This window comes from Scyliorhinus canicula, chromosome 6 (assembly GCF_902713615.1).
Source record: "Scyliorhinus canicula chromosome 6, sScyCan1.1, whole genome shotgun sequence".
NCBI lineage: Eukaryota > Metazoa > Chordata > Chondrichthyes > Carcharhiniformes > Scyliorhinidae > Scyliorhinus > Scyliorhinus canicula.
Window position 1 is genome coordinate 173,018,791 of NC_052151.1, and position 15,983 is coordinate 173,034,773.

General features: G+C 44.5%; 1 protein-coding gene across 2 annotated transcripts in view; it reads left to right on the plus strand.

Annotated features, from left to right (window-relative positions):
- The first annotated feature begins 829 nt into the window (after positions 1-829).
- Positions 830-15,983, plus strand: part of LOC119967651 (muscular LMNA-interacting protein) — a 229,085-nt gene continuing 213,931 nt past the window's right edge. For both annotated transcript variants that reach the window (XM_038800451.1, XM_038800453.1), the window contains exons 1-2: positions 830-2,985; positions 3,249-3,397. The gene's annotated coding sequence lies outside the window, so the exon portion shown is untranslated. The remainder of the gene's footprint in view (positions 2,986-3,248; positions 3,398-15,983) is intronic.

Consider the following 15,983-nt stretch of genomic DNA (forward strand, 5'->3'; position numbering starts at 1 on the left):
TGTAAAATCCACATATCACACAAACCATTAAACAACAAGGAAATGCCACCGATCCATATTGGAACCAATACAAAGTGAGATCAGCTCATTTTCATTAAAAAAACCAAACACAAGGTATCATCCCTCACAGGTTCCAAATAGAAATGGAGAATAAGCCTGAGAATGTGTTATCTTGTCAAGAAATTTGCCGTAGAAATGATGTGTCCATCATTGTTACTTGTTCTGCGTATCAGTGCCATCCTCCACCATGAGTCACAGCTGTGCCGGCCCTCCCACATGGTCCAATCTCACCGGAACCAAATCCAGACATCCACATATTCAACGGCGGATCAAGGTGCAGTTGAACATCCTTGACTTCCTGTGTGTTTAACCCGCAGTGACTGCGGATCAAGGTGCAGTTGAACATCCTTGACTTCCTGTGTGTTTAACCCGCGGTGATGTTCCAGGTACATGTACATTCACTATTGTGTAAGGTATTGGATGTCTAGCAAGGGACCTACTAAACATCTTGTGACTTGTCCAAACCAGGATCTTTATTAAATCACACATGGAAAGTTAACTATCTGTTACGGAGCAAGTTATCATGGAGTTTCTTTGTACATCCTTCGAACTACCCCTAGTGCTTGTCTGACCTCTTGTACATCGTGATCCGGTTGATCACCAAATGTGCCCTCAGTTATATATATGAGTGCCTTGTCACATGACCACTGTCTCGAGACCGCATGGTGGGTCTGAATGAAATGAAATGAAAATCGCTTATTGTCACAACTAGGCTTCAATGAAGTTACTGTGAAAAGCCCCTAGTCGACACATTCCGCCGCCTGTTCGGGGAGGCTGGTACTGGTACAGGGTCTGTACCGCCACCTGCTGGTTGAAGGCCGCACCATCAGCCATCTATAATATTGCTTACAGGCATATTACCATATTCACCATATCAGCAACAAAACCATCAGCAATCTGCGAAAGCATTTCTTCAACGGTGTCATCAGGTGGCTCATTTGGATCAGTGTCGCGCACCAGGTCACACAGCATCTTTTTGCTTCAAACCGCATTGAATTCTGGACTCGTACATCTCCCTGAGCATGGTGTTCCAAGTATCTGAGAAAAAAATGTCCTCCTTTCTGACTAAAGATAAGGAAGGAAACAGCAACAGCAGCCTACGGGCATCTGCAGCCAAAAGCAGGAGCAAGTAGCAAACACAACCTGCAGCTGTCAAGTGCTCTTACATCTAACAAGGCCAATTCCTTAATAGCAACAGCCTTCAGCTATGAAGCTAGAGGCTGCTCATAGTCAAAGGGAGTTAAAGGGACCGCCAGCATATAACCAAAAGCAGGGCTGTATCCTGGAGGTTTTCGGCAGGGCAGACAGGCAGCAACTGTAGTTGCTCCAACTGTAGTTGCTCCTATTATGTCTGCAAAAAATGATTACCATTTAAAAATGTTGATGTGTCTTTTATATAAACATATTTTAAATGATTTCCTTCCCCCAGCTTTATTTAAAAAAATCTTTTTGCAGCTTCTGAGATGAAGTCCCTTCTCGAAATAGATGGCAGACGACGTGGTATTCAAGATTTAAAATCAGTATTGCAAATTCCATATCGGAGAATTAAGGAATGAGATTAATAAACTAAAAGTGCTACAAGATATTTAAACTTGGTCCGGTAATTTTTCCTTGCACACATGTTAAACTCTATAACACCAAGAAAAGAACAAAATGGTACTCCAGATTGTAAAATCGTTGAACATTTCCGACTTCACCTTTTCCCAGAAATATGTTTTGGCATTTTCAGTTTTGGGAGTGGGCGACATTTGAGAATGCTACTCAAAAACGGGAACAGTCAGGCAGAGTTTAGGTGCACCTGCAAAAAGTGGACAGTCATAGGAAAGTAGGAATTGCTAAATGACTGAATGTCCGCATAACTTGCATTCTACCATCTTGGGAGTTGCAAGGTAACTGAGCTATTGTCTAATCATAGCAATCAGTCTCTCTCAATTCGACTGGAACAGAGCCAGAAATGACATGAGGAAAGCCCTCGTGTTGGAGAACTTTGGCGAACCACATGTTCACTCTCGTCGCAAGCACACTACAGTTCACCACATGTCAGGTTCCAAGGTAACCCATGCTCTGTCACGTCAGCCATTGAGACTCTCCGATCAAATTCATCGAATCCCAACAGAGTTGTCAACTGACGATATTGGACACTTGGGGTATCACCAGGATTTGAATGCGGAAACACAGAGAAGTTAATATCTCAAAATGCCGAGTCATTCTTCAGAACATTAGACTCTTAACATTTTAACGATGACTTAGCAAAGGCTTGTTATGGCCTGAAAATATGAATAGTTCACAACATTAACCCCATTCCATTTGATTTGTGCAAAGTTCAAACTATTCTTCTAGGAGTATTTTTCTGCCAAAGCAGGATTGACTCGTGAAAACATCATGCAAAAATACTTCCGCCATATACTGTCGATCCAAATACCTGTAATTAATAAAATCTTTCTGAATAATTTATTTGAGATTGGTGTAGTCTAAGTCTGGATCATCATATTGCTCTCCCTCTAGCGTGTAGTTTACAAGGAAACAAGCTTTCAGAATGCTTATTTTTGGATAGTTAAAAGGACTGGTGGTCAACAGGAGACAAATTATCTTGAACCTGGAGTTTACCTAGAACTGACCAGCTCCAAATTAATTTCTGGAACGTGAGAGTATTTTAGCTCAATAACAAACTGAGAAATAAGACCTGTAAGTAGCACATAGAAGCTTCTGCTAACTACGATCCAGCCTTTGTACCTTCGGTTCAAGTTGCTCGTACCTGGCTACAGCTTTACCTTCTCCCTGTCAGCCCTCTATCCCTCCCCTACAGCAAATGCAGAGCCAGTGCTGGCAGACAAAAAGACTGACAGCACCAGCTGGACCAAGAATGTGAACTGTGTCTCCGTCATGGAATAACATCACGACTCAGGATCTGGTTTCAGCCCAGTGGTAAGCAAATCGAGCAAGTGCATGGGTCAAGTTCAAGTGAACATGGGATGTTGTTCAATCACAGTAATAGTGAACAAGCTGCCATCATTTGGGCCTCTGAACATGCAAGTCTTGTAGAAATACATAATTTGAAAATAAAATGTGTTTATGATTTTTCTAGCTCTGCGTACCCGGCATAAACTAGATGGTGGGCACTTTCTTTAAAAAAAACTTACCCACTTGAATCCCAAATCTTTCCCACCATTTCTGATTTTAACCTACAGGTGGATGAAGCATCCAGGCAAGAGGTGCAAATCAGGGACGCATTATGTCAATGCCACCTGGATTGTATAGTTACTGGGCTCTAAGAAGAGATGCTAAGGTTTTCTCGCCAGGTTGAAGCAGGTTGGCAGATAGAAAAGGCCCTCCCAAGGTAAGTGTGAAGCTTTCCTTTGTCTGCCAGAAAGAGCAGGAGAGTTCCTCCAGACCTCACAAGTCGACTCCCATTGTCCCCCTACCCCCTAACTCTCTTTTCCTCATGAAATCCTCTCCGCTGCATATAGCTCCTAACCAGTCAATGGTTACCCTGTCTTTCCCTGCTTCTGGCAGCCTCCCTGTGTCCTCTTCTCATTTTCTCTGGTTGGAAAGTTGCCCAACGTTATTTGATTGACCCTGGAAAGTAGGCAGGACTAGAAACCTTTCCCTCCTAAGTGAAAAATTTGAAAATTGTCCAACCATTTGAAATGAAATGAAATGAAATGAAAATCGCTTATTGTCACAAGTAGGCTTCAAATGAAGTTACTGTGAAAAGCCCCTAGTCGCCACATTCCGGCCTGTTCGGGGGGAGGGGGGGCTGGTACGGGAATTGAACCGTACTGCTGGCCTGCCTTGGCCTGCTTTCAAAGCCAGCGAATTAGCAAGCAACTGTTCTGAGGGGTGGCAGTTTAATTTCCAAATTGCATTTCCTATTCCATGCCCAGGCCTTATTTTAGCTGTGGGTCAGTTTTGAATATTCACCAGCGGGTGAATAACGGTGCGAGATAAAAACATCTCTTCCTGATACCCAAGTGAGGGGTAGGGTATCTCGACTCCCTGTCATCATTTAAATCCTGCCCGCCGACTCGCCACCCATTCCAGAAAATCGGCAGAGAAGGAATTGAAAATCGCATGGCTTGGAGGCACTCCTGCTCTTCCTGGCCTCGAAGGAAAGCAGAAATACCTACTTGTTTGGGCCTCTTCCGGCTCCGAATCCTTTTCCTGCTGCTTTGAAAGACTGGCTGGAAAGACGCAGTGGCTTTCTGCACTGGCTGCCCACTTAAAATGAAGTCAACGGGTCATGACAAGTTCTGCATACAAAGGACCCCAACATTTCGGAAATACACTTGAATCCTGTATAATCTGCACACTGGGATATACTGCTCCTTTTACTCGACAACTTCTCTGCAAGTGTCAAACACACTATCTCAAATACAATATGTTCACTAATGTCTGAACTCAAATGGCCCTTCAGATGGTCTCTATTCCGTGGCTTGGTGGAAATGGATATTGTGTTATTGGGAAAATAATAATAATGTTGGGTGAAACTTTAGTACAACTGGCTGAAGGCCTTTAGAGTTTTGATTAATGTGAGAATCGAGCCCGATAGCAGGGAGTGCTAGCGTTTAACAACAAAATATCACGATATCATAATTCCAGTCCACCAGGTATATTTCAGAAGTTGGCAGATTGATCTTTAGCAACTGATTATTATAAGAGATGGATGATGTGTAGGTACAGTGGCTCAATTCTGCCCATCTGAAATCTAGAGGTGTTTGAGATCCGGACTGTCTTTTATATAAACTGCCAGATTAATTTTAATTCTTATTAACGAAGCAAAATAAAAGCAGCTCATTTGGTTAGGTGTTGCATTGCCGTGCTGGACAAATGATTGGATTCACGTGCAGCCTTTTCCACTCAGCTCTCTAAATAGTCCAAGTGACTCTTGACCCTGCGCTACTCGGCTTGGCTTGATCCGTGTGCCCTGACCCGGCTCGCACTCCTTGGCCCAAACTCCCAGATCCAAAATATGGCATGATCCGAAATACGGCACTGACTTGGTGGTCCCCGAGGATATTGATTTTGTACATGAGTAATCGAAAGCTCAGCTTCCAATTACAGTCGTTTTGAAATAAAAGCAGAACCTGGAAATACTCATCTGATCAGCCAGCAACTGTGGGGAGAGAAGCTTTTTGTCTTGCATTTATCAAGACAATCGCAAGAATATCAATTTCAGGGGAAATCAACAAATTTATATTGTACAAGTATAGAGTGCTGATTGGTTGGCAAGTGGGCCCTGATTGGTCGAGTCATGTCCATGGAGAGTGCAGCAGTTGCTGGTGACTAACAGTTAACTACCAAACATTGTTTGAAGTTTAAACCAGGCAACTTGACTTAAGGCTGTGCCCTGAAAAATGAACCAGGGAATGACCGTCACTTATTTTGTTTAACTGAAACAGGCGCAATGTGTACACATGTACTTTCTGTCTGCAAAGAACAAGGTCCAGGGTATCTAGCTTCTAAAGACCTGTACCCAGCAATACTGCAGTGGCGGTGTTGATATAGGTGGTCCAGTTAATCTTCTGGTATATAGTTGTTGTATTCTCTATTTTGCTTTACCTGGATGGCTTGGCTGCGTAGTGTTGAATAAAGAACACAAAGCATTGTTTTTTAAAATAAATTTAGATTACCCAATTAATTTTTTCCAATTAAGGGGCAATTTAGCGCGTTCAATCCACCTACCCTGCACATCTTTGGGTTGTGCAGGCGAAACCCACGCAAACATGGGGAGAATGTGCAAACTCCACACTGACAGTGACCCAGAGCCGGGATTGACCCTGGGACCTCAGCGCCGTGAGTCTGCAGTGCTAACCACTGCACCAATGTGCTGCCCCCACAAAGCTTTGTTAACGAACAAGTCTATAAATTTATTACACTACTAACTAAGATTCGTTCACATTCCTAAAGTAGAAGGTTTCTATATTAAACTGTGCTATCTCTAACTGCAGACTTTCTCAAGTACTACTGCTCTCTCTCTCATAGATGTTCACACAGATGGAAACAGGCCCTTTGGCCCAGCTTGTCCACGTCGCCCAGTTTCTATCACTAAGCTAGTCCCACTTGCCCACATTTGGCTCATATCCCTCTATACCTACCCTGCCCAAGGAACTGCCTAACAGCATCTCATGCCTCACTATCTTATCCCAGAATCCCCAAGTCACATAATATATATATGATTGTTCGGTGGTTCCCGCTAGTGGTAAGAAGCATTATCATTAACTTGTTAACTCTTTACATCCCAGTCAATATACATATCATTACAATAGTGACCACAAGGATGCTGACAGCAGGGAGGCTAAGTGCTGGTAGTATAACTATGTGGTAGCCACCACTGTTGTATTATATTGTATATATGGGTATTACGGTAAGGCCCCTGTACTACAGGTACGGGGGTAGGTCCCTGCCTGCTGGCTCCGCCCAGTAGGCAGAGTATAAATATGTGTGCTCTCTGAGCTGCAGCCATTTCATCAGCTGCTGTAGGAGGCCACACATCTCTGTGTAATAAAGTCTCGATTACATTCTACTCTTGTCTCGTCGTAATTGGTAGTGCATTAAACTAAAGCTGAGGGAGACGGTTATCTTCTTTTTGGAGATGGGCACCTGTGTGCTCATGGTAGAGATGAATTTGAGAAATCACAAAGGGGTGTTTATGATCATAGAGTCATAGAGCGTACAGTGGAGAAGGAGGCCATTCGGCCCATTGGGTCTGCACCTGCCCTTGGAAAGAGCACCCTACTCAAGCCCTCACTTCCACCTTATCCCCGCAACCCAGTAACCCCACCTAATCTTCTTGGACACTAAGGGAAATTTAGCATGGCCAATCCACCTAACCTGCACATCTTTGTGGGAGGAAACCCACACAGACACGGGGAGAACATGGAGACTCCACACTGTTGCACGTTTTACTATGGGCGTAAAACGCGTTTATTGGAGTGTATTAACACGCCTCCGAGTTCGACGTGTGCTTAACACTACTAGGCTCTGTTCTATGTAATTATTTAGCTCTGGAGTCGCCAGTTGCCGTATAGGCAACGTCACAAGTATTCCAAGGTCAAGTTCAAAGTAATAAAGACGATACACCGATTAGTAAAGTTCAAACGATCAATATTTATTATACAGTTATAATAAATACTCATGCACACACTAAGAGACTAAGCTATAACTAACTTAAGCAAACAGAATACTTATCTAACAGGAACAGGCAAGGTCAGAGAACGAGGCCTTCGTCCTGGTCTGGCACTGCAGCCTTCAGCAAGCGTTCTGGTACTTGGGAGTCTAGTGGGCTTGGATCGCGTAGCGAGCGTTGAACTTACGGTTTCGGCGGCTGGTGCTCAACGGCTGGAGTCAGGATGCAAGATGTCAGTCAGAGCCGGAGCACGGGTTTAACAGACCGGGGCTCTGTGGGGGATTTGCTTTTATACCCCTCTCTAATGTCCTTGCCCCCTTCTAGGCGGGCTCTACCTTTCGGTACCGATTGGAACGTTTCCAAACGGCTACCTTCGAAATCCTCCAATGCGGGGCTTTCCTCGATGTTGGGGGGGGTGGTTTCGATATTTGTTACTCTGGTGCCATCCTGTCTACTCCACCAATTAACTGCTACATTGAGATGGAAATGTTGCCATTGTTTGTGTCTGGATCTGGGCTGCCTCATCAGGATGTTAAGCGCTTTGCCATTAACACCTTTGGCTGGAGATCTGCACCTGGCCAGAAAACTGGTTTGCTGTTTGCAAAATGCTAATTAGTTGAGAGCAGGCTGTCTGTTCTTACTAAACAGGCTTTCCCTGCTGCCTTCCATTTTAGTTTGGCTCAGTGTCCATTTTGCGTGGCCAGCATGGCTACAACACAAACTATAACCCAAGCCAGGAATCGAACCTGGGACCCTGGAGCTGTGAAGCAACAGTGCTAACCACTCTGCTACCATGCCGCCATTGAAGGTACTGAACCTCCAGTTGAAAATAATCCCATTACTTGGAATAAAGCTACATATAATGCTGTCCAGCATTTTCATATTATCAGGTGTCACCGAATGGTATTAAAATAGTACATCTTGGCACTTCACTAACAGAACTGTCCCTTATGGAATGTGCAGAGCAATAGGTTCACTTAATTGCCTGGTAAAAAATTGTAGATAGAGATGAAATTTGGTAAATTTGATTTTAGATTATGGAATAATGGAATTATGCAACACAGAAAGAAGCCATTTGGCCCACAAAATCTACACTGGTTCTTTGAAACACTATCCAATTAATCATATTTCCCTGGTCTTTTCGTGTATCCCTGCAATTTCTTTTTACTATTTTGAGTACGTGTTTATACATCATGTGTGTTTGTAAAAAATATCTACCCAGTCCCTTTTGTAAGTGACTATTGAATTTCCTTCAACCACTCGATGAGTCATTCGATTTCAGATCATCATAACTCAGAGTTTAAAAAGAATTCTCTTTCAATTACCTCTGGTCCTCGCAAGTTTTCTTTTATGATGATTGGAAATCTGTGCCTTCTGGTTACTGATCTGCCTACTAATAGGGAAACTAATTTTTCCTTTGCATTATTTGTATTATATTCATGCCAAGCATGGTTTTATACTGGGATTTTCAAATATGGATGGATTTTACCAGAATTATTTTGAAGGACTGAGCGGGTCAGTTGGAGATTCAGAGAAATAACGGATTTTCAGGATGGTGGAAGAAAAAAGATCAATAGCGAATGTAATGAAGAAAAGGCAGCAAGTGACACTGGCCACATTCTAAGGCATGAGAATGTGCTGACGAAGATGACTGAAGGAAGCAGAGTGGATCTAGACCAAGAGGGAGTGATTGAAGAAGAAAGCCTGAGGCAAGGAGAAATGATTAGATTATGACTGCACATGATGAAAGGGATAGCTATGGTCATAAGAATTAGGAGCAGCAGTAGGCCCTTAGAGCCTGCTCTGCCATTCAATAAGATCATGAGGCGATCTGATTATAACTTCAACCCCAATTCCTGACCACCCTCGATAATCTTTCACCTCCTTGATTTGATGATACAATGAATTGTCTTGGGGACTTGAAATCTAACGTCAATTCGATTTCATCCAATTGACTGTGGCGAGATTGTTGATCAAAAATAAAGTGTGTCTCTTTCCTGCAACTGCCTCATAACTTGTCTCCCACTTTGATTCTGTGTCGGAAATATGGGGTTCAGTGCCTTCCTTCGACCTTTTGTGTAAATTTTCCAGTTGCAACTCATTTCAATTTACAATGTCTGGAAAATTGACAGGAAATGGCATCAGGATAACATACGAAGGGAAAGGAGCAAGAAACTGGAATCTGGTCCGGGAAAGGAGAATCATGACCTATTTTCTTTTTTTTAAATTTAAAGTACCCAATTCATCTTTTTTACCAATTAAGTGGAAATTTAGCGTGGCCAATCCATCTAACCTGCACATCTTTGGGTTGTGGGGTGAGCCCCATGCAGACACAGGGAGAATGTGCAAACTCCTCATGGATAATGACCCGGGGCCAGGATCAAACCTGGGCCCTCGGTGCCATGAGGCAGCAGTGCTAACTACTGCGCCACTGTGCTGCTTATGATCAATTTTCTGTAGTTTGGATGGAGCCATCGGAGTGAGTGGTATGACAGACACAAATAAACACAATTTTTAGATTGTCAGGATACCGTCATCAAGATACTTCTTGGTCTGCCCACTGGGACAAGCTCATAGGTCATGGCGAACGGCGGTTCTCCGAGCCCAATGGGCCGAGCGGCCGGCCCTTCACGCCGGTTTCACCATGGCAGCAACCACACTTGGTCGCTGCATTCGTGAAACGGGCGCCGGATGCCCGTTTGGGGCATCCAGGGGCCCGATTGGGACGGGAGCACCGCGACTGTGCTCTGGAGGGGACAGACCCGCGATCGGTGGGCACCGATCGCGGGCCTGCGTCCAAAACGGACGCACTCTTTCCCCCCCCGCCGCCCAGCAAGATCAAGCCGCCACGTCTTGCCAGGCAGCGGTGGAGAAAGACGGCACCGCGCATGCGCGGGTTCGCGTCATCTGCGCGCTGATGTCACCCGCGAAGCGCCGTTCTGGTGTCATTTCCGGCGACCAAGGTCGCGGCCGGGAACGATGGGGGCCCGCTCCTAGCCCCCCGGGTGGGGGTGAATTAGGTGCGGGGAGCGGGCCCCAAGGCCGTCGTGAACCTCGGCCAAATTTACGATGGCCTTCGCGATTTTTGGAGCCGGCGGAGAATACCGCTCACACTGTTGTCTCCAGAATGATGTCAATGGTTTGGTTGAGTGCGTGAAATAGTGGCAAATGGAATTCAGTCTGAAAAAGTGTGATGTAATGCATTTGGGGAGAGCAAAATATTATCGCATTTAGGGGGCCGCATGGTGGCACAGTGGGTTAGCCCTGCATCCTCACGGCGTAGAGGTTCCAGGTTCGATCCCGGCTCTGGGTCACTGTCAGTGTGGAGTTTGCACATTCTCCCCGTGTTTGCATGGGTTTCGCCCCCACAACCCAAAAGATGTGCAGGCGTAGCTTGGCCACGCTAAATTGCCCCTTAATTGGAAAAAATGAATTGGGTACTCTCAATTTATTTTTTAAAAATGTGATTGCATTTGGACCTTTAATTAACAAAACATAATTCTTCTTGCATCTACAGATGATCTTTTATTGAACCAAACTTGCAAGGGACATCAAAATCAATAAGAAGAAATGTTATAGTTAGATAAAGGGACAGTGGGTGGTGAAGAGCAATGTAGGCCCACTAAAAGCTGAAAATGGAGCGATTGCCAGTGATAATGGGAGAATGGTAGACATGTTGAACAATTACTTTGCCTCAGTATTTACAGTTGAAAATGAGGATAACTAGCCGGAAGTCCCAAAAAAATTAATAGTTGATAGAGGACAGAGACTTAATACAATTAATTTAAGTACAGCATCAGTAACTAGGAAATTAATGGAACTCAAGAGTGACAAATCCACAGGACCTGGCTGTTTCCATCTAAGGGTGTTATGATAATCTTTATTGTCACAAGTAGGCTTACATTAACACTTCAATGAAGTTACTGTGAAAGGCCCCTAGAAGTAGCGGAGCACATGACCTAACTATACACTTCCAGAGTTCCCTAGATTCAGGATTGGAAAATTACACATGTGGCTCCACCTTTTCAGAAGGCTGAAATGGGGAAACCAGGGAATTACTGACCAGTTAGTCTAACATCTGTAGTAGGGAAATTGCTGGAGTCTATAATCAGGGCTGAGGTAACTGAACACCTCCAAATTTCGGTCAATTAGGGAGAGCCAGCAAGGATTCGTGAAAGAAACGTCATGCCTGATTAATCTTATTGAATTTTTTGAAGAGGTGACTAAGGAAGTGGACAGGGGAATGTCTATGGATGTTATTTGTATGGACTTCCAGACGGCATTTGATAAAGCCTCACATATTTTACAAATATATAAGACAAAAAAGAGTGGCTAAGGTAAATATTGGTCCTTTAGAGGATGAGAAGGGAGTTTTAATAATGGGAAATGAGGAAATGGCTGAGGAACTGAACAGGTTTTTTGGGTCGGTCTTCACAGTGGAAGACACAAATAACATGCCAGTGACTGATTAAATGAGGCTATGACAGGTGAGGACCTTGAGACGATTGTTATCACTAAGGAGGGAGTGATGGGCAAGCTAATGGGGCTAAAGGTAGACAAGTCTCCTGGCCCTGATGGAATGCATCCCAGAGTGCTAAAAGAGATGGCTAGGGAAATTGCAGATGCACTAGTGATAATTTACCGAAATTCACTAGACTCTGGGGTGGTCCCGGTGGATTGGAAATTAGCAAACGTGACGCCACTGTTTAAAAAAGGAGGTAGGCAGAAAGCAGGAAATTATAGGCCAGTGAGTTTAACTTCGGTAATAGGGAAGATGCTGGAATCTATCATCAAGGAAGAAATTGCGAGGCATCTGGATAGAAATTGTCCCATTGGGCAGACGCAGCATGGGTTCGTAAAAGGCAGGTCGTGCCTAACTAATTTAGTGGAATTTTTTGAGGACATTACCAGTGCAGTAGATAACGGGGAGCCGATGGATGTGGTATATCTGGATTTCCAGAAAGCCTTTGACAAGGTGCCACACAAAAGGTTGCTGCATAAGATAAAGATGCATGGCATAAAGGGTAAAGTAGTAGCATGGATAGAGGATTGGTTAATTAATAGAAAGCAAAGAGTTGGGATAAATGGGTGTTTCTCTGGTTGGCAATCAGTAGCTAGTGGTGTCCCTCAGGGATCCGTGTTGGGCCCACAATTGTTCACAATTTACATTGATGATTTGGAGTTGGGGACCAAGGGCAATGTGTCCAAGTTTGCAGATGACACTAAGATGAGTGGTAAAGCGAAAAGTGCAGAGGATACTGGAAGTCTGCAGAGGGATTTGGATAGGTTAAGTGAATGGGCTCGGGTCTGGCAGATGGAATACAATGTTGACAAATGTGAGGTTATCCATTTTGGTAGGAATAACAGCAAACGGGATTATTATTTAAACGATAAAATATTAAAGCATGCCGCTGTTCAGAGAGACTTGGGTGTGCTAGTGCATGAGTCACAGAAGGTTGGTTTACAAGTGCAACAGGTGATTAAGAAGGCAAATGGAATTTTGTCCTTCATTGCTAGAGGGATGGAGTTTAAGACTAGGGAGGTTATGTTGCAATTGTATAAGGTGTTAGTGCGGCCACACCTGGAGTATTGTGTTCAGTTTTGGTCTCCTTACTTGAGAAAGGACGTACTGGCGCTGGAGGGTGTGCAGAGGAGATTCACTAGGTTAATCCCAGAGCTGAAGGGGTTGGATTATGAGGAGAGGTTGAGTAGACTGGGACTGTACTCGTTGGAATTTAGAAGGATGAGGGGGGATCTTATAAAAACATTTAAAATTATGAAGGGAATAGATAGGATAGATGCGGGCAGGTTGTTTCCACTGGCGGGTGACAGCAGAACTAGGGGGCATAGCCTCAAAATAAGGGGAAGTAGATTTAGAACTGAGTTTAGGAGGAACTTCTTCACCCAAAGGGTTGTGAATCTATGGAATTCCTTGCCCAGTGAAGCAGTTGAGGCTCCTTCATTACATGTTTTTAAGGTAAAGATAGATAGTTTTTTGAAGAATAAAGGGATTAAGGGTTATGGTGTTCGGGCCGGAAAGTGGAGCTGAGTCCACAAAAGATCAGCCATGATCTCATTGAATGGCGGAGCAGGCTCGAGGGGCCAGATGGCCTACTCCTGCTCCTAGTTCTTATGTTCTTATGTTCTTATAAGAGACTGCTAACTAAGGCGGAAGTCCACGGAGTTGAGGGCAAGTTATTGACATGGTTAGGAAATTGTTTGAGTGGCAGGAGACACAGAGTGGGGATAATGGGTAAGTACTCTAATTGGCAGGAGGTGACTAGTGTTATACCACAAGCATCTGTGGTGGGGCCTCAATTATTCACATTGTTCATTGATGACTTGGACGATGGCATAGAAAGTCATATATCTATATCTGCTGATGATACAAAGTTAGGCGGCATTATAAACAGCCGAGATGATGGCATAAAATTGCAAAGGGATATTGCAAGGCAAGGTGAATGGGCAAAATTGTGACAAATGGGATTCAATGTAAGCAAGTATGAGGTTATCCATTTTAGACCAGAAAAGGATAGAGCAGAGTACTTTCTAAATGGAAAGGGGTTAGGTGCAGTGGATGTCCAAAGAAATTTGGGGGTTCAGATGCATAGATCCTTAAAATGCCACGGACAAGTGCAGAAAATGATCAAAAGGTTAATGGAATGCTAGTATTTATAGCTAGAGGATTGGAAAGACACAGCTGTACATAACTCTGGTTATATCCCACGGAGTACAGTGAGCAGGTCTGGGCACCACACCTTAGGAAAGATATTTTGGCCTCTACCAGCCAAAGTGACATAGGTTTACGAAAATGATACCTGGGCTACCGGGTTAAATTACGAGGAGAGATTACACAAATTAGGCCTGTTTTCACTAGAATTTAGAAGGTTAAGGGATAAACTAATCAAAGCATTTAAGATATTAACAGGGAAAAACAGAGTTGATGAAAATAAACTAAAACTATTTCCACTGGTTGGAGTTTCTAAAGCTCGGGGACATAGACTAAAAATTAGGGCTAGACTGTTCAGGAGAGATGTTAGGAAGAACTCCGTCACTCAAAGGCGGGTAGAGGTTTGGACCTCTCTCCCACAAACAGCAGTTGAAACTAGATCAGTTAATTTGAAATTGAGATAGATTTTTTGTTAAGCTGTGATATTAAGGAATATGGGCAAAGGCAGGTATATGGGTCGGGATTCTCTGATCCTCCATGCCAAAATCGTGATTGGCGTGGGAGCGGAGAATGGGTGTTGACGTCAAAACCGGCGTGATTCTGCTCCCGCGATTCTCCGGTCCCCAGGTAGGGGGCCATTGACAAAGGCCCCAACGGCGATTCTCCGAGGACAACTGGTTGAGTTCCCGATCACGTTTTGCCTGTCGGGAAGCTGGTGGCGGCTGCGGACTCAGTCTGCGGCCGCCCTGGTGGGGAGCGGGGGGATTTTCACTGGGGGGGGGGGCCCTCATTGACGGCCAGGCAAGCGATCGGGCGTCACCGATTCGCAGGCAAGCGCGATCTCGGGGGGGGGGACCTACATTCTTGGTGCCGCTGCACGGGCTAAGTCCGCCATGCAGCATGGGGTGGCCACGGCAGGCCGCCGCCGTGCGCATGTGTGGACTCCCGACCAGACGTGCAGGGCCCCGTGTTTCTTTTTTGTTTATAAATTTAAATTAGCCAATTATTTTTTCTAATTAAGGGGCAATTTTAGCGTGACCAATCCACCTACTCTGCACATTTTTTTTGGGTTCTGGGGGCGAAACCCACGCAGACACGGGGAAAATGTGCAAACTCCACACGGACAGTGACCCAGAGCCGGGATCGAACCTGGGACCTCAGCGCCGTGAGGCGGTTGTGCTAACCACTAGGCCACCGTGCTGCCCGGCCCCGTGTTTCTTAAGGAAAGCCCAGAGTGAAATGCCCGCGTTTTGATGCTGGCGTGGGGAGATAACCCCATTATTGAAGAATCGTGCCCATGGTCTCATTAAATGACAGGACAGGCTCGAGGGGTTGAATGGCCTTCTCCTGTTCTGTTCCTAGGTGGCAAATTATTCTTTTGAAAGATGGATGTCAGCTTTGCTTATAGCTAAGTGCATTCACAACAAATCTTTGTGGATCAGAAGATCCCAGATTTGATTACCAATCAGTGAGGCTGCATTTGAGTTCTTCACAATTGCCCTTCATGCCGCTATGTTAGTATTCCTGGTATCGAATGCTGTTCATTGAACAGTTTTGCATACTGGGTGGGAACAGGATTGGGATTTGCTGCGATTTCCACCCCCTGTCCCCCTCTCCTTTCACTTCAAGATCGAATGGTGACTATCAGGTTAAAACATGAAGGGCACCTAAACTAACTTGCATTTATATAGCATCTTTAAGGCAAGTAAAAATTTCCATATTGCATTAATGGTGATCATCAGAAAATTTGACACTGTATCACATGATGTTTTTGGACAGGAGACCAAACGTTTGGGAAAGCTGGTGTTAAGGTTAAGAGGAAGAAGGAGACTTATGTAAGGCTGAGGAAACAAGGTTCAGACAGGGCACTGGAGGGATACAAGATAGCCAGGAGGGAACTGAAGAAAGGGATTAGGAGAGCTAAGAGAGGGCATGAAAAATCTTTGGCAGGTAGGATCAAGGAAAACCCCAAGGCCTTTTACACATATGTGAGAAATATGAGAATGACTAGAGCGAAGGTAGGTCCGATCAAGGACAGTAGCGGGAGATTGTGTATTGAGTCTGAAGAGATAGGAGAGGTCTTGAACAAGTATTTTTCTTCAGTATTTACAAACGAGGGGGGCCATA